Below are 21,457 nucleotides of genomic sequence, written 5' to 3' on the forward strand. Positions count from 1 at the left end.
CCATTATAGAAAGCAGAAGTTCACATTGGTTAATGTCCCTTCCTCGCATTTTCTTTCCGTTTTCCTTTTATTGACGAAAATTCGAATAGATTTTCGTTTCGTTTTTGTCAATGGAAACATTCTGGTGATGAAAATTATGATGAAAATATTTTCATCAATGAAATTAACATTGGTCACATGGACAAAATGTGAGCAGGCAGGTCTACCCGACGGACAGGTAGACAGAAATAAAACCTGACAATTGTTCTTGCATTATCCCCATAATGCCTGAAACCAAACGTTGGCTGAAGCTCAGTAGATATAAAGTGGGTAAGAGTTGTTGATGGCCTTTGGGCTTGTGTTGATGACATCATTTTGAGATTCTTCTGAGGTCGGTAAGAATTCATTGACGGGTGCATTTGACTCTGCTTTTGAATGGCTTTAGGCGGGTTTTGCATACCCAAAGACATTTATTGGAATGCAAAACCGGTTGGACACAAACAAAAGACCCTCAACACAGGCCTTTAGAACTCCTTTCACATTTTTATTCCTTTTAAAGAGGAAGTAAACCCTGATGGGTTTACTTCCTCTTTCATTCCCTGCAAAGGCAAAGCATAATGGACTACTATGCATCGCATAGTAGCCCATTATGTGTCACTTACCTGACACAGGAGCCAGGGAAGTCAACGCTGTCCCCTGTAGTCCGGCGCATCCATCTTTTCGGTGGGGTCTCGCAGCTCCGCCGCTGTCATTCGGCGGAGCTGCGATGACGTCACTCCTGCGCATGCGCACGGGAGCCGACACGCGTGGCAGCTCCATTGTTGGAAATGCCGCGCTCAGTGCGCCTGCGCGCCGCTGTCTACGGCGCATGCGCCATAGACAGCGGTGCCTGTCTTCGGGCAAACCTCTCCTAAACCGTATAGGTTTAGGAGATATTTCTTGAACCTACAGGTAAGCCTTAATCTAGGCTTACCTGTAGGTCAAAGTGGTTTGTAAGGGTTTACAACCACTTTAATATCTTCACTGGGGAGGTTCTCCCTCATCTCCTGTGATAGTGAAACCAGTACAAGAAATGAGAGGATGAGGGTATCACCGGGACTGAAAGACACAGAGAAATATGGGCTCCAAACAAATTCTCCAACCCCTCCCCACAGTATTTAAATGAATATACTTTGGTTGCAATGTCTGTTTCTGTTGGAGAGATATGGCACCACTTGTGTACTTGGCACAGCTTGTCGCCAGGGTTGGGATCGAGGTTTAAGTATATATAAACCTTCACCTTGTAAAACAACCCATTCAGTTTGAAATAGAAATGAAAGGCAAAACATTTAAACATTTATCTCCCCCCCCCCCCCCCTTTTTTGGACACCCACATGTGTCGCCCCTCCTGTTCCAAAATATTATAAAAAGGTTGCTTGGTATGTGTTGAAGCAAAGGGTATGACCGATCGGAAATTATGCCTGCAACCACTGTACTACATGGACCTCCTGCATTGCTTCTTCCAGCTATCTTCTTAATATATATACACACACACACACACTTGTATTGAGGTACGGTGTCACTTTACCTTATAATAGCAATTCTACATGAGGCCATGCCTAATGGTTGCCTAACAGTCCTGTAATGTCTTTTGTACTATAGTTGAATTTTTTCTTGCAAAATTCCTTTGGTGGTTCTATCTTTACCTGCATTTGTTGTCATGACATGTTTACTCTGATACACACCACTAAATAAAGACTTAAAGGAAAAAAAAAACATTTTTGTATACATATTAAAAACATTATAATTATTTTTCCCTTTTTTCCTAAGTGATCACATACTCTGTTATAAACTGCATAAGAGCTAGAGGAGGAGAAACCGCAGCACACTGGTGTTCCCAGTGAATGGCTGTGCAGGGAGAGGGTGTTAGGATAAGTCTGATCATTGGAGGAGACAGGCTGAGTTCCCAGCACAGCTAGAGAAATGACAACGCTGTGATCTCATGCCAAGTTTGGTCAGTTTTTAATAGGACAGCAGAGGGAACTGGCAGGAACACTGGGAATTCCACATAAAGGAAGCAATACAAAGAGAACAGGATGCTTTGTCATTCAAGTACATGGTACAGCAGTGGCGGCCCGCCCATAGGGGGCGCCCGGGCGCCGCCCCCCCTCTCCCTAGGTGTAAAAAAAAAAAACGGGCCCTTTAAGACATTTAAAAAAAAAAAAAAAAAAAATGTCATTTAACAATTTAACATAGTGTACTGTGGCGCCGGTCACAGTGCACTATGAGAAGCGCCACGTCGATGCAATCACAAGATTGCATCCATGGCGCTTCATTTGCGGGTTAAAAACCCGCCTTGCGGCGCACTGCAGAACGCCGACTAGCTTCCGCCCGTAAAATCACTGTGATTCTACGGGCGGGAGCATTGTCATTCTTAGACAGGCAGTCGCTTCCGGCTTTCGGCTGCTTCACGAAACCCGGAAGTGACGTAGGCAGCTCCGTTCCTTAGCCCGAGCAGAGCTGCCAGACAGTGAGAGGTGAGTCACCGCATAAAGGCTTTCTAGCCTCGACTTTGTGGAGAATGTTCGTGCATTTAGCTGAATGAATGCAAAAAGCTTTCACAGCCAGAAAGGTTTCCCCAGGCCAGGCGACTTTTGCCGTGGCCAATCAGAGAATGAGCTCTGAAGGGGGAACTTCACGCCAAATTTCTGAAAAAAAATTTGACGTGGGTTCCCCCTCCGAGAGCATACCAGGCCCTTAGGTCTGGTATGGATTCCAAGGGGAACCCCCTACGCCGAAAAAACGGCGTGGGGGTCCCCCCCAGATCCACACCAGACCCTTATCCGAGCACGCTACCCGGCCGGCCAGGAAAGGGGGTGGGGACGAGCGGGCGCCCCCCCCCCCTCCTGAGCCGTACCAGGCCGCGTGCCCTCAACATGGGGGGGTGCCTTGGGGGAGGGGGGGGCGTGCGGCCCCCCCACCCCAAAGCACCTTGTCCCCATGTTGATGAGGACAAGGGCCTCTTCCCGACAACCCTGGCCGTTGGTTGTCGGGGTCTGCGGGCGGGGGGCTTATCGGAATCCGGGAGCCCCCTTTAATAAGGGGGCCCCGGATACCGGCCCCCCACCCTATGTGAATGAGTATGGGGTACAATGTACCCCTACCCATTCACCTGTGAAAAAAAGTACAAAAAAAAAACACAACACAGGGTTAAAATATTTTATTGCACAGCTCCGGGGGTCTTCCGTCTTCGGGGGTCTTCTCGCCGGACTCCTCCGCTATCTTGTAGCTCTTTTGCTAGCGGAGGAGTCCGGCTTTCTTCCTCCCCGCCGCCGGCCTCTTCTCCCGACTTCGGGGGTCTTGTCCCCCTCTTCGGTTCTTCTGCCGGGCCGGGCCACCGCGCCTTCTTATAGCTCTTTTAGAGGCGGTGGCCCGGTCTTCTGCTGCCGCCGCCGCCCGTTCTTCTTCTTCTTCTTCTTCTTCTTCTTCTTCTTCTTCTTCTTCTTCTTCTTCTTCTTCTTCTTCTTCTTCTTCTTCTCCTTCTTCTCCTTCTTCTCCTTCTTCTCCTTCTTCTCCTTCTTCTTCTTCTTCTCCTTCTTCTCCTTCTTCTCCTTCTTCTCCTTCTTCTCCTTCTTCTCCTTCTTCTCCTTCTTCTCCTTCTTCTCCTTCTTCTCCTTCTTCTCCTTCTTCTCCTTCTTCTCCTTCTTCTCCTTCTTCTTCTCCTTCTTCTTCTCCTTCTTCTTCTCCTTCTTCTTCTCCAGGAGATGTTGCCTCGACGATCTCCCTGGCCGAAATGCCAGGGACGCGCTGCGCTGCTACTTATATAGGGACAATGGGGCGGTGTCACATGGGTTGATGTCACATGGGTTGGTCACATGGGTTGATGTCACAGTCGCCATGTGACATCAACCCATGTGACCAACCCATGTGACATCAACCCATGTGACACCGCCCCATTGTTCTTCTATAAAAGTGGCAGCGCAGCGCGTCCCTGGCATTCCGGCCAGGGAGATCGTCGAGGCAACATCTCCTGGAGAAGAAGGAGAGGAAGAAGAAGAAGAACGGGCGGCGGCGGCAGCAGAAGACCGGGCCTCTAAAAGAGCTATAAGAAGGCGCGGTGGCCCGGCAGAAGAACCGAAGAGGGGGACAAGACCCCCGAAGTCGGGAGAAGAGGCCGGCGGCGGGGAGGAAGAAAGCCGGACTCCTCCGCTAGCAAAAGAGCTACAAGAAGATAGCGGAGGAGTCCGGCGAGAAGACCCCCGAAGACGGAAGACCCCCGGAGCTGTGCAATAAAATATTTTAACCCTGTGTTGTGTTTTTTTTTGTACTTTTTTTCACAGGTGAATGGGTAGGGGTACATTGTACCCCATACTCATTCACATAGGGTGGGGGGCCGGTATCCGGGGCCCCCTTATTAAAGGGGGCTCCCGGATTCCGATAAGCCCCCCGCCCGCAGACCCCGACAACCAACGGCCAGGGTTGTCGGGAAGAGGCCCTTGTCCTCATCAACATGGGGACAAGGTGCTTTGGGGTGGGGGGCCGCACGCCCCCCCTCCCCCAAGGCACCCCCCCATGTTGAGGGCACGCGGCCTGGTACAGCTCAGGAGGGGGGGGGGCGCCCGCTCGTCCCCACCCCCTTTCCTGGCCGGCCGGGTAGCGTGCTCGGATAAGGGTCTGGTGTGGATCTGGGGGGGACCCCCACGCCGTTTTTTCGGCGTAGGGGGTTCCCCTTGGAATCCATACCAGACCTAAGGGCCTGGTATGCTCTGGGAGGGGGAACCAACGTCAATTTTTTTTCCCGATTACATAAGGGGCGTGTTTTATGAGAAGCGGGAGGGGCCAAAATGGTGGGCGGGGTCATGATGGGCGGGGTCTGGCGCCCCCCCATCCAAAAACTTCACCAGCCGCCACTGTGGTACAGCACGCATATATCACGAATATGAAATGTTGTGTTTACATATTCTTTAAAGTCAGGCCACACAGACAGCATTAAAAAACCTTGTAGATATATATATTTTTTAATGGTAATATTTTTGTTGGGCTGAAACACACTGAAGTGATTGGGTTATTTGTAATACCATGCGTGTATCACACTACACTTTAGGTATGTTGGTGCACTGCAGGGCTCTTTTAGAATGGCCCCCAAATGCATGAAGGGCTGATTCACACCACAAAGAAGCACTCCAGAACTGTTCCTGATGCATTTCTACATGCATGCTTTTAATGCATTTTTGCCACGTTCCAGTGCGTTTTTTTTATGCATTTCCTAATGCATTCCAGGTGCTCCCCCCCCCTTAATTTTTCCGGTTTTTATTCTCAATGTACTGGGGTCTGGTGCATTTTTTATGCGTTCCAGTGCATTCCAGAGTTTTTGATGATGCGTTTTACTGCGTTCCAGTACAGTCCAATGCAGGAAAAATGCAGCATGTTCTACTTTTTTTTTTTTTTTTTTTTTTTTTTCCCTGGAACAACATGTAACTGACCGCACTGGTGTGAACAATGCCATTGGAAGCCATTTACCCTACTTTCCATGCAACACCCACACACATACGTTCAAGCGCACTACATTACTGGGTAACACATTACTATGAGTTGCGATGTGCTCCATCAGAAAAAATACTGCATGTTCAGTTTGTTATTGTGTATTGGCAACCCATTCAAAATGAATGTGTGATCAGAACACAACACAAGTTAATGCATGACACCACACATGTGCGTTAACACTGCAAGCAAGGTCAGAAAATGAAAGGCACAAATGGGCTAATGAAATCGGTATTCTAGTGTGATACAATGCTCGTGTATTAGCACGACACATAGGAGCAGGCCCTAAATGATGGTCTTGAGAATGTTTATGAAATGAGCATTTTTTTTTTTTAACACTTTATTTTTTATTTTTATTTTTTTTAAAATAGGATTTTAATTCTAAAACCTTATTTTTCAATAGAGAAAAAAACCACTGAGGCCATGCAAGTTTTTATTGGATTTCTCTGATGTAATCTGCGCTACCTATCTGCATTATTTGCTGGTCACTTTGCAGTTGCTCTTTTGAAAATTTTGAGATATGAACTTTCTTCCTCCAGTCCGGACTGTTAAATTGAGTTGCTAGGGGAGTTGATTTTGTTCTTGTCATGTTTAAGAAGTTTTATGCTTTGGGCGTTAGCTGTCTTTGTGAACATGAACCTGTTTGTGCACTCACAGAATGGTGTTAAAGTGCAAGTACGCAGAGGAATTTTTGTGTCTGCCCACGTATGTCACCATTCCACATATTACTTGCACTTTCTATGCTGGTTTTCTAGCAAAGTCACTTAAATTTTATATGATTTCCGCCAGGCTTTTTTTTTTTTTTTTTTGTTTCTTTTTTTATTTTTAGTACCCAGCAATTAAATCTGGGCCAGTAATCATGGTTAATGATTAAGGGTTTAGCAAATATTTGTCATCTATTTGTGCTGTGAATTGCATTATGTTTTCAGAGAATATGCGATATAAATGAAGGGAATAAGCATTTGCGTGCGATGAGTTAGTTTTATGGTAGGCAAGGGTTGTTCTGTTAATGGATAATGCAGATATAGCATCTGAATGGAGCAGAAAGAGTAGAGCACATTTACAGCGAGAATTTTCTTTGAGACTCTTGACTTTTATTATAGTATTTACGCCCTTTAAAGTACAGTATGTTTGCAAGCACCCCCTTGTTGCCTACCATTATATTTAAGCTGCCTCCCCGAAGTTCGGGGATGTTTTGTTACTCCCTGACCCTAAAGCATTTGTTACCCCAACATTTCCTATTCCTGATATGTGGCTGCTGTACCATGTACTTGTACAAGAAAGTATTCTGTTCTCTTTGTATTGCTTCCTTTTGTGTGAAAAATCCCTGGTGTTCCTGACAGTGCCTCTGCTTTCCTATTAAAAACTGACCACACTAAGCAGTAGAACACACCCGTGGTCAGTTCTCTAGCTATGCTGGAAACTCTGCCTGCTCTCATCCAATGATCAGACTTGTCCTGATATGCCCCTGCTGCACAGCCATTCACTGGGAAGATCAGTGTGCTGCTGCTTCTTCTCCCCCCAGCTCTTATGCAGCTGAGAACATCGGGAATGTGATCGCCTTTATACTATTATAATGTTGTTGTTTTTTCTTTTTTTTTATCTATACAAAAATGGTTTGCCTTTACATTTTTATTTTAAACTGAATGGGTTGTCATTTACATAGTTGATCATTTACAAGGTGATCATTTACATAGTAGGTGAGGTTGAAAAAAGACAAGTCCAACCTGTGTGTGTGATTATATGTCAGTATTACATTGTATATCCCTGTATTTTGTGGTCTTACAGGTGCTTATCTAATAGTTTTTTGAAACTATCAGTGCCCCCTGCTGAAAGCACCGCCTGTGGAAGGCAGGGCTGGACTGGGACAAAAATTTGGCCCTGGACTTCATCCAGACCGGCCCACTTTAAAACACACACAAAAACAGTATATAAACTATACACAATTGCGCAAAAAAAATCAGTGGTCAAGTGGTAACCAGTGGTCAGCCATTAATGCATCAGTGACCAGTGGCAGTACATTCATTCATCATCAGTGATCATGACCAGCAGTGATAGTACATTAATTCATCAGTGACCATGACCAGTGGCCGCAAATTCATTCATCAGTGACCGTGACCAGTGGCAGTAAATAATCAATTAATGTGACCAGGGGCATTAAATTATTAATCAGTTACCAAGGCAGTGGCATTAACCACTTGCTTACTGGGCACTTAAACACCCTTCCTGCCCAGACCAATTTTCAGCTTTCGGTGCTCTCACACTTTGAATGACAATTACTCAGTCATGCAACACTGTACCCAAATGAATTTTTTGTCCTTTTTTTCCCACAAATAGAGCTTTCTTTTGGTGGTATTTGATCACCTCTGGGGTTTTTATTTTTTGCGCTATAAATGAAAAAAGACCGAAAATTTTGAAAAAAAACGCATATTTCTTTGTTTCTGTGACAAAATTATGCAAATTATTAATTTTTCTTCATAAATTTTGGCCACAATTTATACTGCTACATATCTTTGGTAAAAATAACCCAAATTAGTGGATATTATTTGGTCTTTGTGAAAGTTAGAGAGTCTACAAGCTGTGGTGCGAATCGCACAAAATTGATCACATCTGATGTACTGGTGGCCTATCTCGCTTCTTGTGACCCGAACAAGTCAGAAAAGTACAAATACCCCCCAAATGACCCCTTTTTGGAAAGTAGACATTCCAATGTATTTAGTAAGAGGCATGGTGAGCTTTTTGATGTTGTCATTTTTTTCCCACAATTCTTTGCAAAATTAAGATTTTAAATTTTTTTACACAAAATTGTCATTGTAATAGGTTATTTCTCTCACATGGCATGTGTATACCACAAATGACACCCCCAAAAAAATTCTGCTACTCCTCCTGAGTATTACAATACCACATGTGTGGGACTTTTTCACAGCCTGGCCACATAGAGAGGCCCAACATGCAGGGAGCGCCATCAGGTGTTCTAGGAGCATAAATTACACATCTAACTTGACTACCTATTACACTTTTGAAGGCCCTGGAGCACCAGGACAATGACACGTGACACTGATGACAGATGGCACTGATACGTGGCAATGATGACACTTATACCTGGCACTGATGACACATGGCACTGATGACACATGGCACTGATGACACATGGCACTAATATGTGGCACTGATGACAGATGGCACTTATACGTGGCACTGATGACACGTGGCACTTATATGTGGCACTGACAGATGGCACTAATACGTGGCACTGATGACAGATGGCACTAATACGTGGCACTTATACGTGGCACCGATGACAGATGGCACTAATACGTGGCACCGATGACGCGTGACACTGATGACAGATGGCACCGATAAGTGGCATTGATGACACGTGACACTGATAACAGATGGCACGTGACACTGACAGGTGGCACTGATGACAAATGGCACTGATACGTGGCACTAATGACAGATGGCACTAATATGTGGCACTGATGACAGATGGCACTATGTGGCACTGATGACACGTGGCACTGATGACAGATGGCACTTATACGTGGCACTGATGACAGATGGCACTATGTGGCACTGATGACAGATGGCACTTATACGTGGCACTGATGACAGATGGCACTGATGACAGATGGCACTGGGGACAAATGGCACTGGGGACAAATGGCACTGGGGACAGATAGCACTAACAGGTGGCACTGGGGAAGGATAGCACTAACAGGTGGCACTGGGGACAGATAGCACTAACAGGTGGCACTGGGGGCAGGTAGCACTGGGGTGGATGGCACTGGGGCGGATGGCACTGGGGGAGCATGGCACTTTTTTTAATTAATTTTTTTATTTTCCCACTTACGGCCGCTGCAGCCGTTCATCTCTACCTCCTCACACGCTGTCTGTGTGAGGAGGGAGAGCGGCGCTGAGAGATGATCTCATATGTTTACATATGAGATCATCTCACATTGGACACGCCGATCGTGCTGTAAACGGCCGCTGTGATTGACCGTTTACAGCGATCTGTGTCTCTGGGGGACACGGCATACACAGAACTTCCCCGATGCGCGCCAGCGGCGGCGCACATTGCGGAAGTAAACACCAGGACGTCCAGGGACAGCCTCCCGGATGAAAGCGCCTGCTCTATAGCTGTCATTCGGCTATAGGGCGGGCGGGAAGAGGTTAATCAGTTACAGTGGACAGTGGCAGTACATTTACTCCTACCCCCCCTCCCCCCCCCCGCCATGCTGCATATTACAGATATCACATAATTATTTAGCTGGTTTTCTCTGTTAATAGAGCAATGCTGCTTAAATTGATACTCATAGCATATAATTAAAAATAAAATGTACGGTAATCTTTGAAATCCATCATATAGGCTACATTCAGACACACAGATGGTTCAGGTTTGGTCAAGTATTGTAAATGGAAGTGCGGAGAGACGAGCACATGCCTGTCTGTGGTATACTGTTAAAACACGCTGACCAAAATATTAACAGCCTGCAGTTGATTTTACTATTTAGTGCTTACTTGATGATGTGATACTATGGATTGCTTTGTCCCTGGACACTGACACAGTCTGTGCTGCTGTCTGGAGTGGAATCCTGCAGGCTGCAGCTGTGGAGTAATGTTCTGGTTCCTCGCTCCTCGTTCCTCCTCGGCGGCGCTTTCCCTTCACTCCCAGGCCAGGCAGCTAAGCTTGAACTCCTCCCATATCCCGGGCCGCCTCCGCCCTCCAGCCGTGACGTCACGGCGCTGGGACAAGGGGAGTGAGTGGCAGCGTCACCGGGGGGGTTGTACTTGTGCGCCGGGCTGGCCCTGGTGCTGTGGCAGAGCCGCGGACGCGGCGGCCGGCGCCGCCGCCGGCGGTGGAAAAAAAAAGTAATAAAGCTGAAACTGATAACAACCGGCCCAGCGGCCCACTGAGCCAATCGGCCCACCGGGAATCTCCCGGTAGTCCCGATGGCCAGTACAGGCCTGGTGGAAGGGAATTTTCACATCCTTGCTGCTCTTACAGTAAATAACCCTCGACACAGTTTAAATTTAAACCTCCTTTTTTCTTCTAATTTTAATGAGTGGCTATGTGTCTTATTGAACTACTTTACGCAAAAATGTTTTATCTTTTATTGTGGAGTCACCAGTGTGGTATTTGTAAATTGAAATCATATCCCCTCTCAAGTGTCTCTTCAGAGAAAAAAGGTTCAGTGCTCACAACCTTTCCTCATAACTATATTCCTCCAGACCCTTTATTAGCTTTGTTGCCCTTCTTTGTACTCGCTCCATTTCCAGTACATCCTTTCTGAGGACTGGTGCCCAGAACTGGACGGTATACTCCAGGTGAGGCCGGACCAAAATCTTGTAGAGCGGGAAAATGATTGTTTTATCTCTGGAGTTAATCCCCTTCTTAATGCATGCCAATATTCTGTTTGCTTTGTTAGCAGTAGCTTGGCCTTGCATGCCATTGCTGAGCCTATCATCTACTAGGACCCCCAGGTCCTTTTTCCATCCTAGATTCCCCCAGAGGCTCACCCCCTAGTGAGTAGATTGCATTCATATTTTTTAGCCACCCAAATGCATTATTTTACATTTTTCCACATTAAACCTAATTTGCCATGTAGTTGTCCACCCCATTAATTTGTTCGGATCTTCTTGCAAGGTTTCCACATCCTGCGGAGAAGATATTGTCCTGCTTAGCTTAGTATCGTCCGCAAATGCAGAGATTGAACTGTTTACCCCATCCTCCAGGTCATTTTTGAACAAATTAAACAGGATTGGTCCCAGCACAGAACTCTGGGGGACCCCACTACCCACCCCTGATCTGAATGCAATACCTTTGCCATCTCCCCATGCTTTTTAACCAGAATTCCTCATTCTTTATGGGGCCAATATTGTCTGTCCTTCCTTTTTTTTACTGTTTATATACTTAAAGAATTTCTTGTTTGTTTGTTTTTTTTGTTCTCCTCCACTTAGTGTCTTTCGTGTTCTGTCTTTGCCACCCTAATTGCACCCTTACATTCTTTGTAAATTTTGAATGCTCACGATGATCCCTCACCCTTGTATTTTTTGAAGGCCTTCTCCTTTGCTTTTATATGCATTTTTACATTGCAGTTAAGCCATACAGGGCTTTTGTTCGCTCTTTTAAATTTTTGTTTCCCAATGGGATGCACTGGCTAATACCCTTATTTAATATGCTCTTAAAGCATTTACAGTCACTTTAAGCCTGGCATACATGGCTCGATTCTCTCACGGAATCAATTCCCCCTTTTACTCTAACCGTGTGGACAGCGAAATCTCCACTGCCGCCTATTTTATTCAAGCAGCAACAGGAAAAGGATGCAGTCACTGTTAAGTAAACTGAAGTATAGCCAATTTGGCCATTCATGGAGACCTTAAGGTGGTTGTTAAACCACTCTAACAAGTATGCACCATCCAAGCTGTGTGTGTGTGTGATTTTATAAAAAAAAAAAAAATGCTGTAAATAACTTATGTAAGAGCCGATATACACAATCACATGACTGGCTGGGTCTCTCCTTTCCCCCTCTGTCAGATGCAGTGGGAGGGACCGAGATTCCACCCGCTGATGTCACTCGGGAGGGGAGGAGGAGAGATCAGGCCGGTCATTTGATCACGGATCTTAGCTCTTACATGAGGTATTTACAGCATTTATTTGTATAAATCACATACTGCATAAGGAGGCAGCATGGATGGTGCATACAAATTACAGTTATTTGAGCAGCTGAGGGGGCAGCACTGTCATGAGCTGGCAGGGAGGGGAGGTGGACACAGGAGACAGAAAGCAGGGCTGCGAAAGACGGAGGCACGTAAACTGATGTCAGGGTTCAGCAGTCATGATACACCGTGGTCAGTTAACATAGGGGAAGGCAGAAACTGGCAGGGTTTAGCCGGGTTTTCTTATTGTACATCACGGGACACAGAGCCATAGTAGTTACTGTGGGTTATAGGCCACCTTCAGGTGATGGACACTGGCAGGCCCTAAGACGAAAAAGTGAACTCCCTATATAACCCCTCCCTCTACTGGGAGCACCTCAGTGTTTTGCCAGTGTCTAAGGTGTTGGTCGCAAGTGAAGATGTGCTGTGCTGAGCTCCACTGAAGCAATCCTTGCTGGGGCTAGCTATGCAGCTGGATCCATTCAAAGTGTCTTTTAGGCTGAATTGAATGGTACCCAGGCCTCGTGTTCGAATAAACCAGGTTTTGCCTGTAAACGCTTCTCTTTTAGAGAGCTGGACTCTGGGATCCATTACTTTTGGTATGAAGGCAATAAAGTTTTACCGAAGGTGGTGCTATTACAGGTCCAGGATTGTGGGTTTCCCAGAGGATCCCTGGCTCCTGAAGGTTTAACGGAACCCACCGTGAAGGGTGAAGATTGGGTCTGTTGGTTTTTACCACAAAAAACCCTGCGGCGGGAAAGGTAAGTGGAGTTTTCTAAGAATTTTTTTTTTCTTATGAAATGTCTCCTTTAATTAGTAAATGTCATTCCTATGTGTCACCACTGGGGGCTGTATGGAGCACATACCTTCTCATGCTTCCTCAAGAGAACACGCTGTTTCCGAAACAGCAGGCTTATTTTTCTCTCCAGCCAGCAGCAGTCCTCCGGTAAGTCTGGTGAGGGTTTTCTCTTCTCCAGAAACCTGTGCAGATTCTCCCCCTCTTCACGAGGAAAAGCGTCCAGAGAAAAAACTGAAAATTACTCGGCGGCTTCCAGGCTCTCTCTTTGCCATTTTTTTCCCCTCGCATGTTCATCTTGTAGGATCAGTGGTCCGCGCTCGTGTGAAAAAAGGTATTTAAAAAGAGAGAGGGCGACGGAGTAGGGGCAGAGTTTAGAGTGGCGTTGGCATACTCCAACGTCCAGCGCGAGTATGTGTTTTTTAAAGCATCATTATTACTGCTGTAAGCTGGTGGAGGGACACAAGAGCGTGGAGGGGCTTGAAAGAGATTGGTGTCACAATCATTCAGAAGGGGAGGTTAATACGCCTCCGAAAAAGGAGCTAAAAGGGTCTCCCTCAAGGTCTGGAAATCCTACTCTACAAATGGCATCCTCTCCTGAGAGGGGATGGCTGGTCAGAGTGAGCATCAGGGCCATAAAATGTTTGCAACTTTTTTCAACACTGCAGCCCCTGTTCATTTTACTCTTTTTTTTTTTTTCCTCAGCCATGGGAGGTTTAAAAAAAAGTTTAGCGACTTTAATCTCATCCCAGTGTGGTCAAGATGTGACAGGTTCTCTTCCATTTTCCTAGAACCCTCAGACTGAGGAACTAGGGGCAGGAGAAGATGATTCCCTCAGGGGACTGTTTTTTTTGTATCTGGAAGATCACCCAGATAAGCATTCTTTTTCTAAAAAGTTGTCATACTTTATCCTATGGTAGAGAAAATTCACTAAGTAGGGTATACCAGCAATTAACGCTACTATATCCTTTTGTGAGTAAGGTTGCCTTGTCCGGCAGACAATACTGAAACACTTTTTTCCTCTGGCAGTTTGAGTGTCTCAGCCTGCGCTGACAGTAATTGGATAATCATTGAGAAACCAGTTTAAACAGGTGTTTAAGGTTATCCTGCTCAGCAGGTCCAGGAGGCAGCTTTATGTTTGCAATAATTGCTATGACAGCTCTATCCTTTAGGCCAGTGGTCATCAACCCTGTCCTCAGGGCTCACTAACAGGCCATGTTTGCATAACTGAAATACATCACAGGTGATATAATTTGCTGCTCAGTGATTTCAGTATTCTAGTCTGCATCTCCCCAAGGTAATACCTAAAACTGGCCTGTTAGTGAGCCCTGAGGACAGGGTTGATGGCCACTTCTTTAGGCCTTGCGTCCTTCGCTAAGCGTCTTGCAAAAAGCTCCTGGCTAGTTTTCCTTTTTTACGGTGAAACGGCTATCTGGGGATATTTTGGATAAAAATATCCAAAGAATTTCTAGTAAAATAAAGATACCCCTTTTTGCCATTTAAGTGAAGGAGTAAATGTATTTTTCAAAGTGCCTTCTTCTGTGCCAGGGGCATCAGCCTCCAGGCTGTCAGGACGATTTCCGCCATCAAGTTCAAAGGGTAATCCTCTCGGTTAACCCCAGGGACAAAAGAGGTCTTTGGGGAGGAAGCCTACAAGATACTGTTTCATCCTTATGAGGTGGTGCCCCCCTCCCACTTGTTCAATAGGGAGAATTTTTCTGCAGTTCTCAGGGATGTGGCAGAAGGAATGTCAAGACGAATGGGGGAATTCTTCAATAGCTCCAACGTACAAACTGGGGTTCCAAGCGTTTTACGTCTCCTTGTTTTCTCAGATCAAATGTTCCTAAGGTTCCAGAGAAATATATTTCTCTCTAGCATTGGACCATCTTTTGGCAAAAACCGTTTATGGTGACCCCATCTAAGAGCAGAGGTTGGGGTTTGGTTAAATCCAAATGGACATTCTGGATCTCAAAGGTCTAAAATTCAATTCCTGAACATAATCTATTTTTTTGGCATGAAGTCAATCTTATCTATCTCCAGCCTATAAGGAGGAGAACTTCTGGCGTCAATCGACGTAAAGTTGCATATCTCCATATGCTTATTTTCTTGCTCACTAGTAATATTTTCTTTCAAAGTGGAAAATCTAAATTTTCAGTGTGTAGCTTTGATTTCCAATCTAGATGCTACACATAGAGTACAATGTTCTGGCTCCTTTTCTAGCCAGATTGAGGGCCCAAGGTTTAACGATCATGGTTTACCTAGTCGATCGGTTCTTGTTAGACCAGTCAGTAGCCCGCTTAGACCAAAGTATGGTCACCACATTCCACTACCTGGAATATCTAGGTCGGATTCTCAACCTAGGAGGAATCTTCTTTAAAACATGAAGTAATATTTGGTTCTGATCATAGGTACACCCAAAAAAGGATATTCTTACCCCAGGCTAAGATCAGCGCCATAAAGGAACTGATTAAAGTAGTCGAAGCAAGATGATTTTCTCCTATTAAACTTTGCGTGTGGTTGTCGGGAAAGATAGTGGCTTCATTCAAGGACGTTGCTTTTGCTCAGTCTCATTCTAGACTGTTGCAGAACAGTATCCTTCGGCTTGAAACAAAAAGTTCAAGCTCTACATTCCCAATGTGTCTGACAAAGCCTATGGCCACATCACCCTGATATCGCTCGATCTTGTCTGATCTTGGGGGCTAAGCAGGGCTGGGCCTGGTTAATACCCAGATGAAAGACCACCCACCTGGAATTACCAGGTGCTGTAGGTTGGGTGCGCCGGAGCCTCAGTTTATTGTTAACATCCAAAAATCTGTAAAGGGACCTGGGAAATAGTAACAACATATGCCAACCTTTTGTTTTTGTTTAGGTTGGGGACAGTCCTGGAAGAGGCAGCTGTCCAGGAGAAGTGGCCTAGATCAGAAATGGCTTTGCCCATTAACATTTTAGAAATTCAGGCAGAATATTTGGTCCTGAGGGCCTGAATGTTCAGTTTAAGGTATTGCCCTGCTAGGATTCAATCAGTTTATGCCACAGCAATGGCTATATTATCCACTTCAGCCCCGGAAGAATATACCCCCTTCCTGACCAGAGCACTTTTTGTGTTTTCGGCACTGCGTCACTTTAACTGACAGTTGCGCGGTCATGCGACGTGGCTCCCAAACAAAATTGACGTCCTTTCTTTCCCACAAATAGAGCTTTCTTTTGGTGGTATTTGATCACCCCTGCGGTTTTTATTTTTTACGCTATAAACAAAAAAGAGCGACAATTTTGAAAAAAATTAATTATTAATAAATATCCCCCAAATATATAAAAACATTTTTCGGCAGTTTAGGCCGATACGTATTCTTCATCATATTTTTGGTAAAAAATAAATAAATCGCGTTTTGGTTTGTGAAAAAGTTAAAGCGTTTACAAAATAGAGGATAGTTTTTATGGCATTTTTATAAAAAAAATTTTTTTTTACTAGTAATGATGGCGATCACTTTTTTTTCTTATCGTGACTGCGACATTATGGCAGACACATCGGACATTTTTGGGACCATTGTCATCTGTGCTATACACATGGACTGATTCCTGTGTAAATGACACTGGCAGTGAAGGGGTTAACCACTAGGGGGCAGGGTAGGCATTATGTATGTCCTAGGGAGTGATTCTAACTGGGGGGGCGTGGCTACGGGTCTCACGTCACTGATCTCTGCTCCCGATCACAGGGAGCAGAGATCGGTGACACTGTCACTAGGTAGAATAGGGAGATGCTTGTTTAAATTAGCATCTCCCCGTGCTTCCTCTCCGTGAGAGGATTGCGGGTATCCCCGCAGCGATGGAGTCCGCGGGACCCGTGACCCAACTCACAGAGCTTGCCACGGGCATGCGCCCACTCTTCTTAAAGGGCAACATACAGGCACTTTGGTTTGCCTGTACGAGCCCTTCTGCGACGTATATCGGCGTGAGGCAGTCCCCAAGCGGTTAATCACCAAGGGGACACAAGAAGTTGTGCGGCCCAGAGAAAGGTGAAACTTATCCTGTCTTGGGCAGAGAACAATGTACTTTGCCTATCGGCAGTTTTTATTCTAGTAATAGAAAATTAGTAGGCGGACTACTTGAGTCGCCAGCAGTTCCTGGCAGAGTGGTTCCTTTGCCCCGATATTTTCCTGTCAATATGTTAAGGATTGGGGATCCCAGACATGGATCTGTTTGCGTCCAGGATCAACAAAAAAGCTCGACAACTTTGTGTCAAGAACAAAGGATCCACTAGCATGCAGAACGGATTCCTTGCCATTCCCGAGGATTCAGTTCTCACTGATTTGTGCATTTTCTCCTATTCTGCCTGCATCCACGACTTCTTCCACAGAATCAAGCAGGAAGGGGAAGTCCTTTGATTCTTGTGACCCCCAGTGGGGTCCAGCAAATCTTGGTATGCAGAGATTGTAGAGATGGCAGTAGGAAACCCATGGACCCTACCTTCACGGCCAGACCTTCTCTCGCAAGGTCTGGAGTTCCATCCTACTTTACAAACCTAAATTTAACGGTTTATTGAGGCCCACAGTCTGAAGAAGTGTGTGCTGTCAGGTTCAGTTGTTTAATACATTGGTTAATGCAGAGCTGACTTCCATGGTTATGTTATGGAGTCTGGGGAACATATGTCTTCTTGTGTGAAACCAGGAGCTGCACCCCAGGAAATAAGTCTAGGTAGAGTCCTTGACTTTTCTGCAGATGGGGTGAGAAATGAAGCTGGCCTTGAGTGCTTTCTAAGGACAGGTCTCGGCCTTATCTGTATTATTTCAACGACCACTTGTTAAATAACCCCTGAGCCCTTGGGACTTGAATTAAATTTTGTCGGCATTACAAAACAGCTTTTTTGGGCTGATACGACATATTCCCTTGGTCTATTTTTGACGAGGATACTATTTTTTTCTGGTAACCAGGGTAAAAGGGTATCCGTATTGGCTGCTCTTTCTTGTAAAGAGCCATATTTTTGTTCACAAGGATAAGGTAGTATTGCGTCCTCTTCCTAACTTTTTACCAAAGGTAGTATCATGTTTTTATCTAAACCAGGATATTGTTCTACTGTCTCTTTTCCCAGAACCCTGTTATTTGGAAGAAAAATCACTACCTTTTTTTGATGTGGTGAGAGCAGTCAATGTCTATTTAAAGGCGATTGCTCAGATTTGGAAAACAGATGTTTTTATTTGTGTTGCCTGATGGTCCTAAAAGAGGACAGGCAGCATTGAAATCTACTATTCTAAATAGATCCGACAAGTAATTGTTCAAGCTTATGGTTTAAAGAGATGGATTCCACCCTCTCAAATCAAAATGCACTCCTCTAGGGCTCCAAGTTCTTCCTGGGCAGTCCATTGCTCAAATCTGCAAGGCCGCAACTTGGTCTTCAGTCAATACCTTTACCGGATTCTACCAAATAGATGTAAAATGTCATGAGGATATCGCCTTTGGGCGCAAGTCCTCTAGTCTCTTATTGTGCTACTTTTTGTTGTCTCCCTCCCTTCAATTGGCATTGCTATGGGACATCCCACATAGTAACTACTATGACTCTGTGTCTTGTGACGATAAGAAAATAGGATTTTTAAAATGGCTTACCTGTAAAATCCTTTTCTTTGAAGTACATCAAGGGGACACAGAGGTCCCTCCCTTCTTTGGTATAAACGTGTATTGCTTTGCTACAAAACTGAGGTGCTCCCAGTAGTGGGAGGGGTTGTATAGGGAGTGCACTTTTTGTCTTGGGGCATGCCAGTGTCCATCACCTGAAGGTGGCCTATAACCCACATAGTAACCACTATGGCTCTGTGTCCTGTGATGTACTTTAAAGAAAATGATTTTATAGGTAAGTCGTTTTAAAAATCCTATTTTTTTTAGGTATTAAAGGAGGCTAAATGACACAGGACAAGCATGGTGTCATATTACATGCTTTTAAAGGAGCAGGATCCATTTTTTTATTTGTTTTGGGTTAACAAACGCTTTAATTTTGCAGAGAACCCTTCCAAACATTACATTTTCAATTTTACTCATTAAATAAGCAAGACACCTTCCTGGCTGCAGCTAAGGTAGTTCTTCTCCGCCACTGCAGACTGATGACTATGCCTTCCCCGGGGGACTGGGCGATTTGAGATGGACCGTATAAGAGATTTGGAACGTCTGCTGGCTCAAGAAACTGTACAGGAAGAACAGTTTCCTCTCACCTGGACCACTTGGTCCATGTTCTGCTACTCTTCGGAGTTCCTTGCTTGGGCTGCGGGTGGCTCTGCCACCACCAAGATAGCCTTGTTGGAGTATATTCTTTCCTTGCTCCCTTATGTCATTTTTCTTTTTCATCTGGCTTTTTAGTTCCCTTCTAGTCATATATTGTTCAGGGGCCATGTGTTCATCCTTTGTGTCAATTGACACTGGTCAGTCATATACAACAGCTTGTGATCCCCTCAGCATATTCCTCTCTCAAAAAATAATTGTGTCCTATTTCTTGACTCCCTTTTCCTTCACAATGTAGTGACTTGCTATGTCCCTTTTGGTGCCTCTCACCTGTATTACTAATCTGTATCCCTTGATTTCAGTATAACCACCAGTACTTCTTTGATTTTTGATTATTTTATCTTGAATTTTCATATAAGAGATTGTACATTTTTCTACCTATATTATCAAAGCAGACTTTTTCTTCTATTTTTATTCTGCGTTAACCTCTCTTTGTATTTTTGTCAATGAAATCAGATTGAACTAAATAAGAAAGACAGTGTCAAATATGAAATTGGATATATAAGGCAGGAGATTACGGCATTTTCATTCTGGCAACCACCGGTTGCCAGAAACAAATTTGCTAGATTCCCACATCAATACAGTCAGTGTTGGGGAAATCCCTCCTGTGGAGCCATTGTGTTCTCCTGGCGGGAGGTAGTGTTTCGATTTTGGCACGGGGAGCCGTCCCTGCCAGGAGTATATACTGTTAGCAGCTGTAGCCACTGGCAATAATTGCATGCTAGAAATCCAACATGCTGGTTGTACCAGAATCGATCGATGGATCAACTTTGGTACAATCAGTCCATAGATGGATTGGATTCCAACCATCTATGGCCAGCTTAAGCTTGTGAAAGTATATGTAAACTGTAAAACTGAAAAAGAGAACTCTAAAGCTGGCCATAGATGATTCATTTTATTTTTATTTTTTTTCCTTCAGCAGGGTAAAGATGGTCTGGTCTCTGCTGAACCGACCGAATTTTGACCAATTCATCGCCAACTTTAACCCTTTCACTGCCAAGTCCATACGCAGTACAGACCTACAGAAGTGCCTGCAGGTGGCCAAGTCAGTACTGCGTATGGACCTCCTCTCTCCCTCTCCTATAAGCTTATGGTCACCTCAATGACCATAAGCTTATCTCAGAATTGTTCAGCAGACTCGGATTACAACCCGCTCATCAGAGTTATTAACTCCTAATGCGACCCCCTACCCCCACCCATTCCACCGCTTTCCTGCCTCTCCACTCCTGCTGCACCCTTCCATCTAAAACTGCCCCACCACTCTCCTCTCCAATCCCCCCCCCGCGAACCCACTCTCCGCAAGCCACCATCATTAGCCGACATCCCTCCTCTTCCACTCCCACTGGCTTCAGGTGCTGCATGTGGCTTGAGGGGTGTCCAGGTGTGTGTGTGTGTGTGTGTGTGTCTGTGTGTGTCTGTGTGTGTCCACCAGTCAGATCACCCCCCAAATGCCCCCACACCCCGATCCAAGGCTGATCAGAGCAGCATCTCTCCTTCCCCTCCCCCCGCCTGCAGCTTCTCCCTGCACTGAACTCCTATGATCTTTCAGGCTGGGGAGCACAGCAGGTGGGGGTAAAGTAGAAGAGAGGACGCATACTGCCACTACTAATCGCAGCTGTGTGCCCACTGACAGCTGATGTATTGTAACCGCAAGTGTTACAATGTAGTGTATCGGACTGTTTTCTGAATGAATGGAATCTCTATTCAGATTTTTCATTCATTCAAGTAAAGTGATACAGAGAAAAGGGACTATCTTCAGTCCCTTTCTGTCTCAAAAAAAAAAAAAAAAAAAAAAAAAAGAGACATGGGGGTCTGTATATCGCACCAAAGACAGGGCATACACAGCTTACCTTTTACAGGGATGCACAGGTATGTGTTCTGTGCAGGCAATCCCATTGATGTCATTTGGGATGTAGCACCTGCACCAACAGAGCCGTTGCTCCCAATTTTACATCTGTGTAGGTCCACATGCATGTCCCTGAGCTTACACTGTATGTGCTTTCAGAAAATATATGGTTTGTTGGGTCTTTCACAAATTCTGAAAGCTAGAAGTGAAAAATAAAAAAGCAAAGGAAAAATTGCAAAAATGGTCTGGCCACCTGAGTGTACAAAATGGAGCACAGGGCCTGGCAGCGAAAGGGTTAAAGAGAATCATCAGCCTGTTTGCAAAAAATTAAGTCGACACTTATAAATACTGTAGTTCCTGACTTTTAATAAAGGGGAACTTGCCTGTCCAGG

General features: G+C 45.1%; 1 protein-coding gene across 1 annotated transcript in view; it reads left to right on the forward strand.

Moving 5' to 3' along the window:
- IARS2 (isoleucyl-tRNA synthetase 2, mitochondrial) overlaps window positions 1-21,457 on the forward strand; it is a 134,633-nt gene that overhangs the window by 67,683 nt on the left and 45,493 nt on the right. The gene's annotated exons all lie outside the window — the stretch shown is intronic.

This window comes from Lithobates pipiens, unplaced genomic scaffold (genome assembly GCF_037356315.1).
Source record: "Lithobates pipiens isolate NorthernLeopardFrog02 unplaced genomic scaffold, aLitPip1_a1.2 Scaffold_18, whole genome shotgun sequence".
In the NCBI taxonomy this organism is placed as follows: domain Eukaryota; kingdom Metazoa; phylum Chordata; class Amphibia; order Anura; family Ranidae; genus Lithobates; species Lithobates pipiens.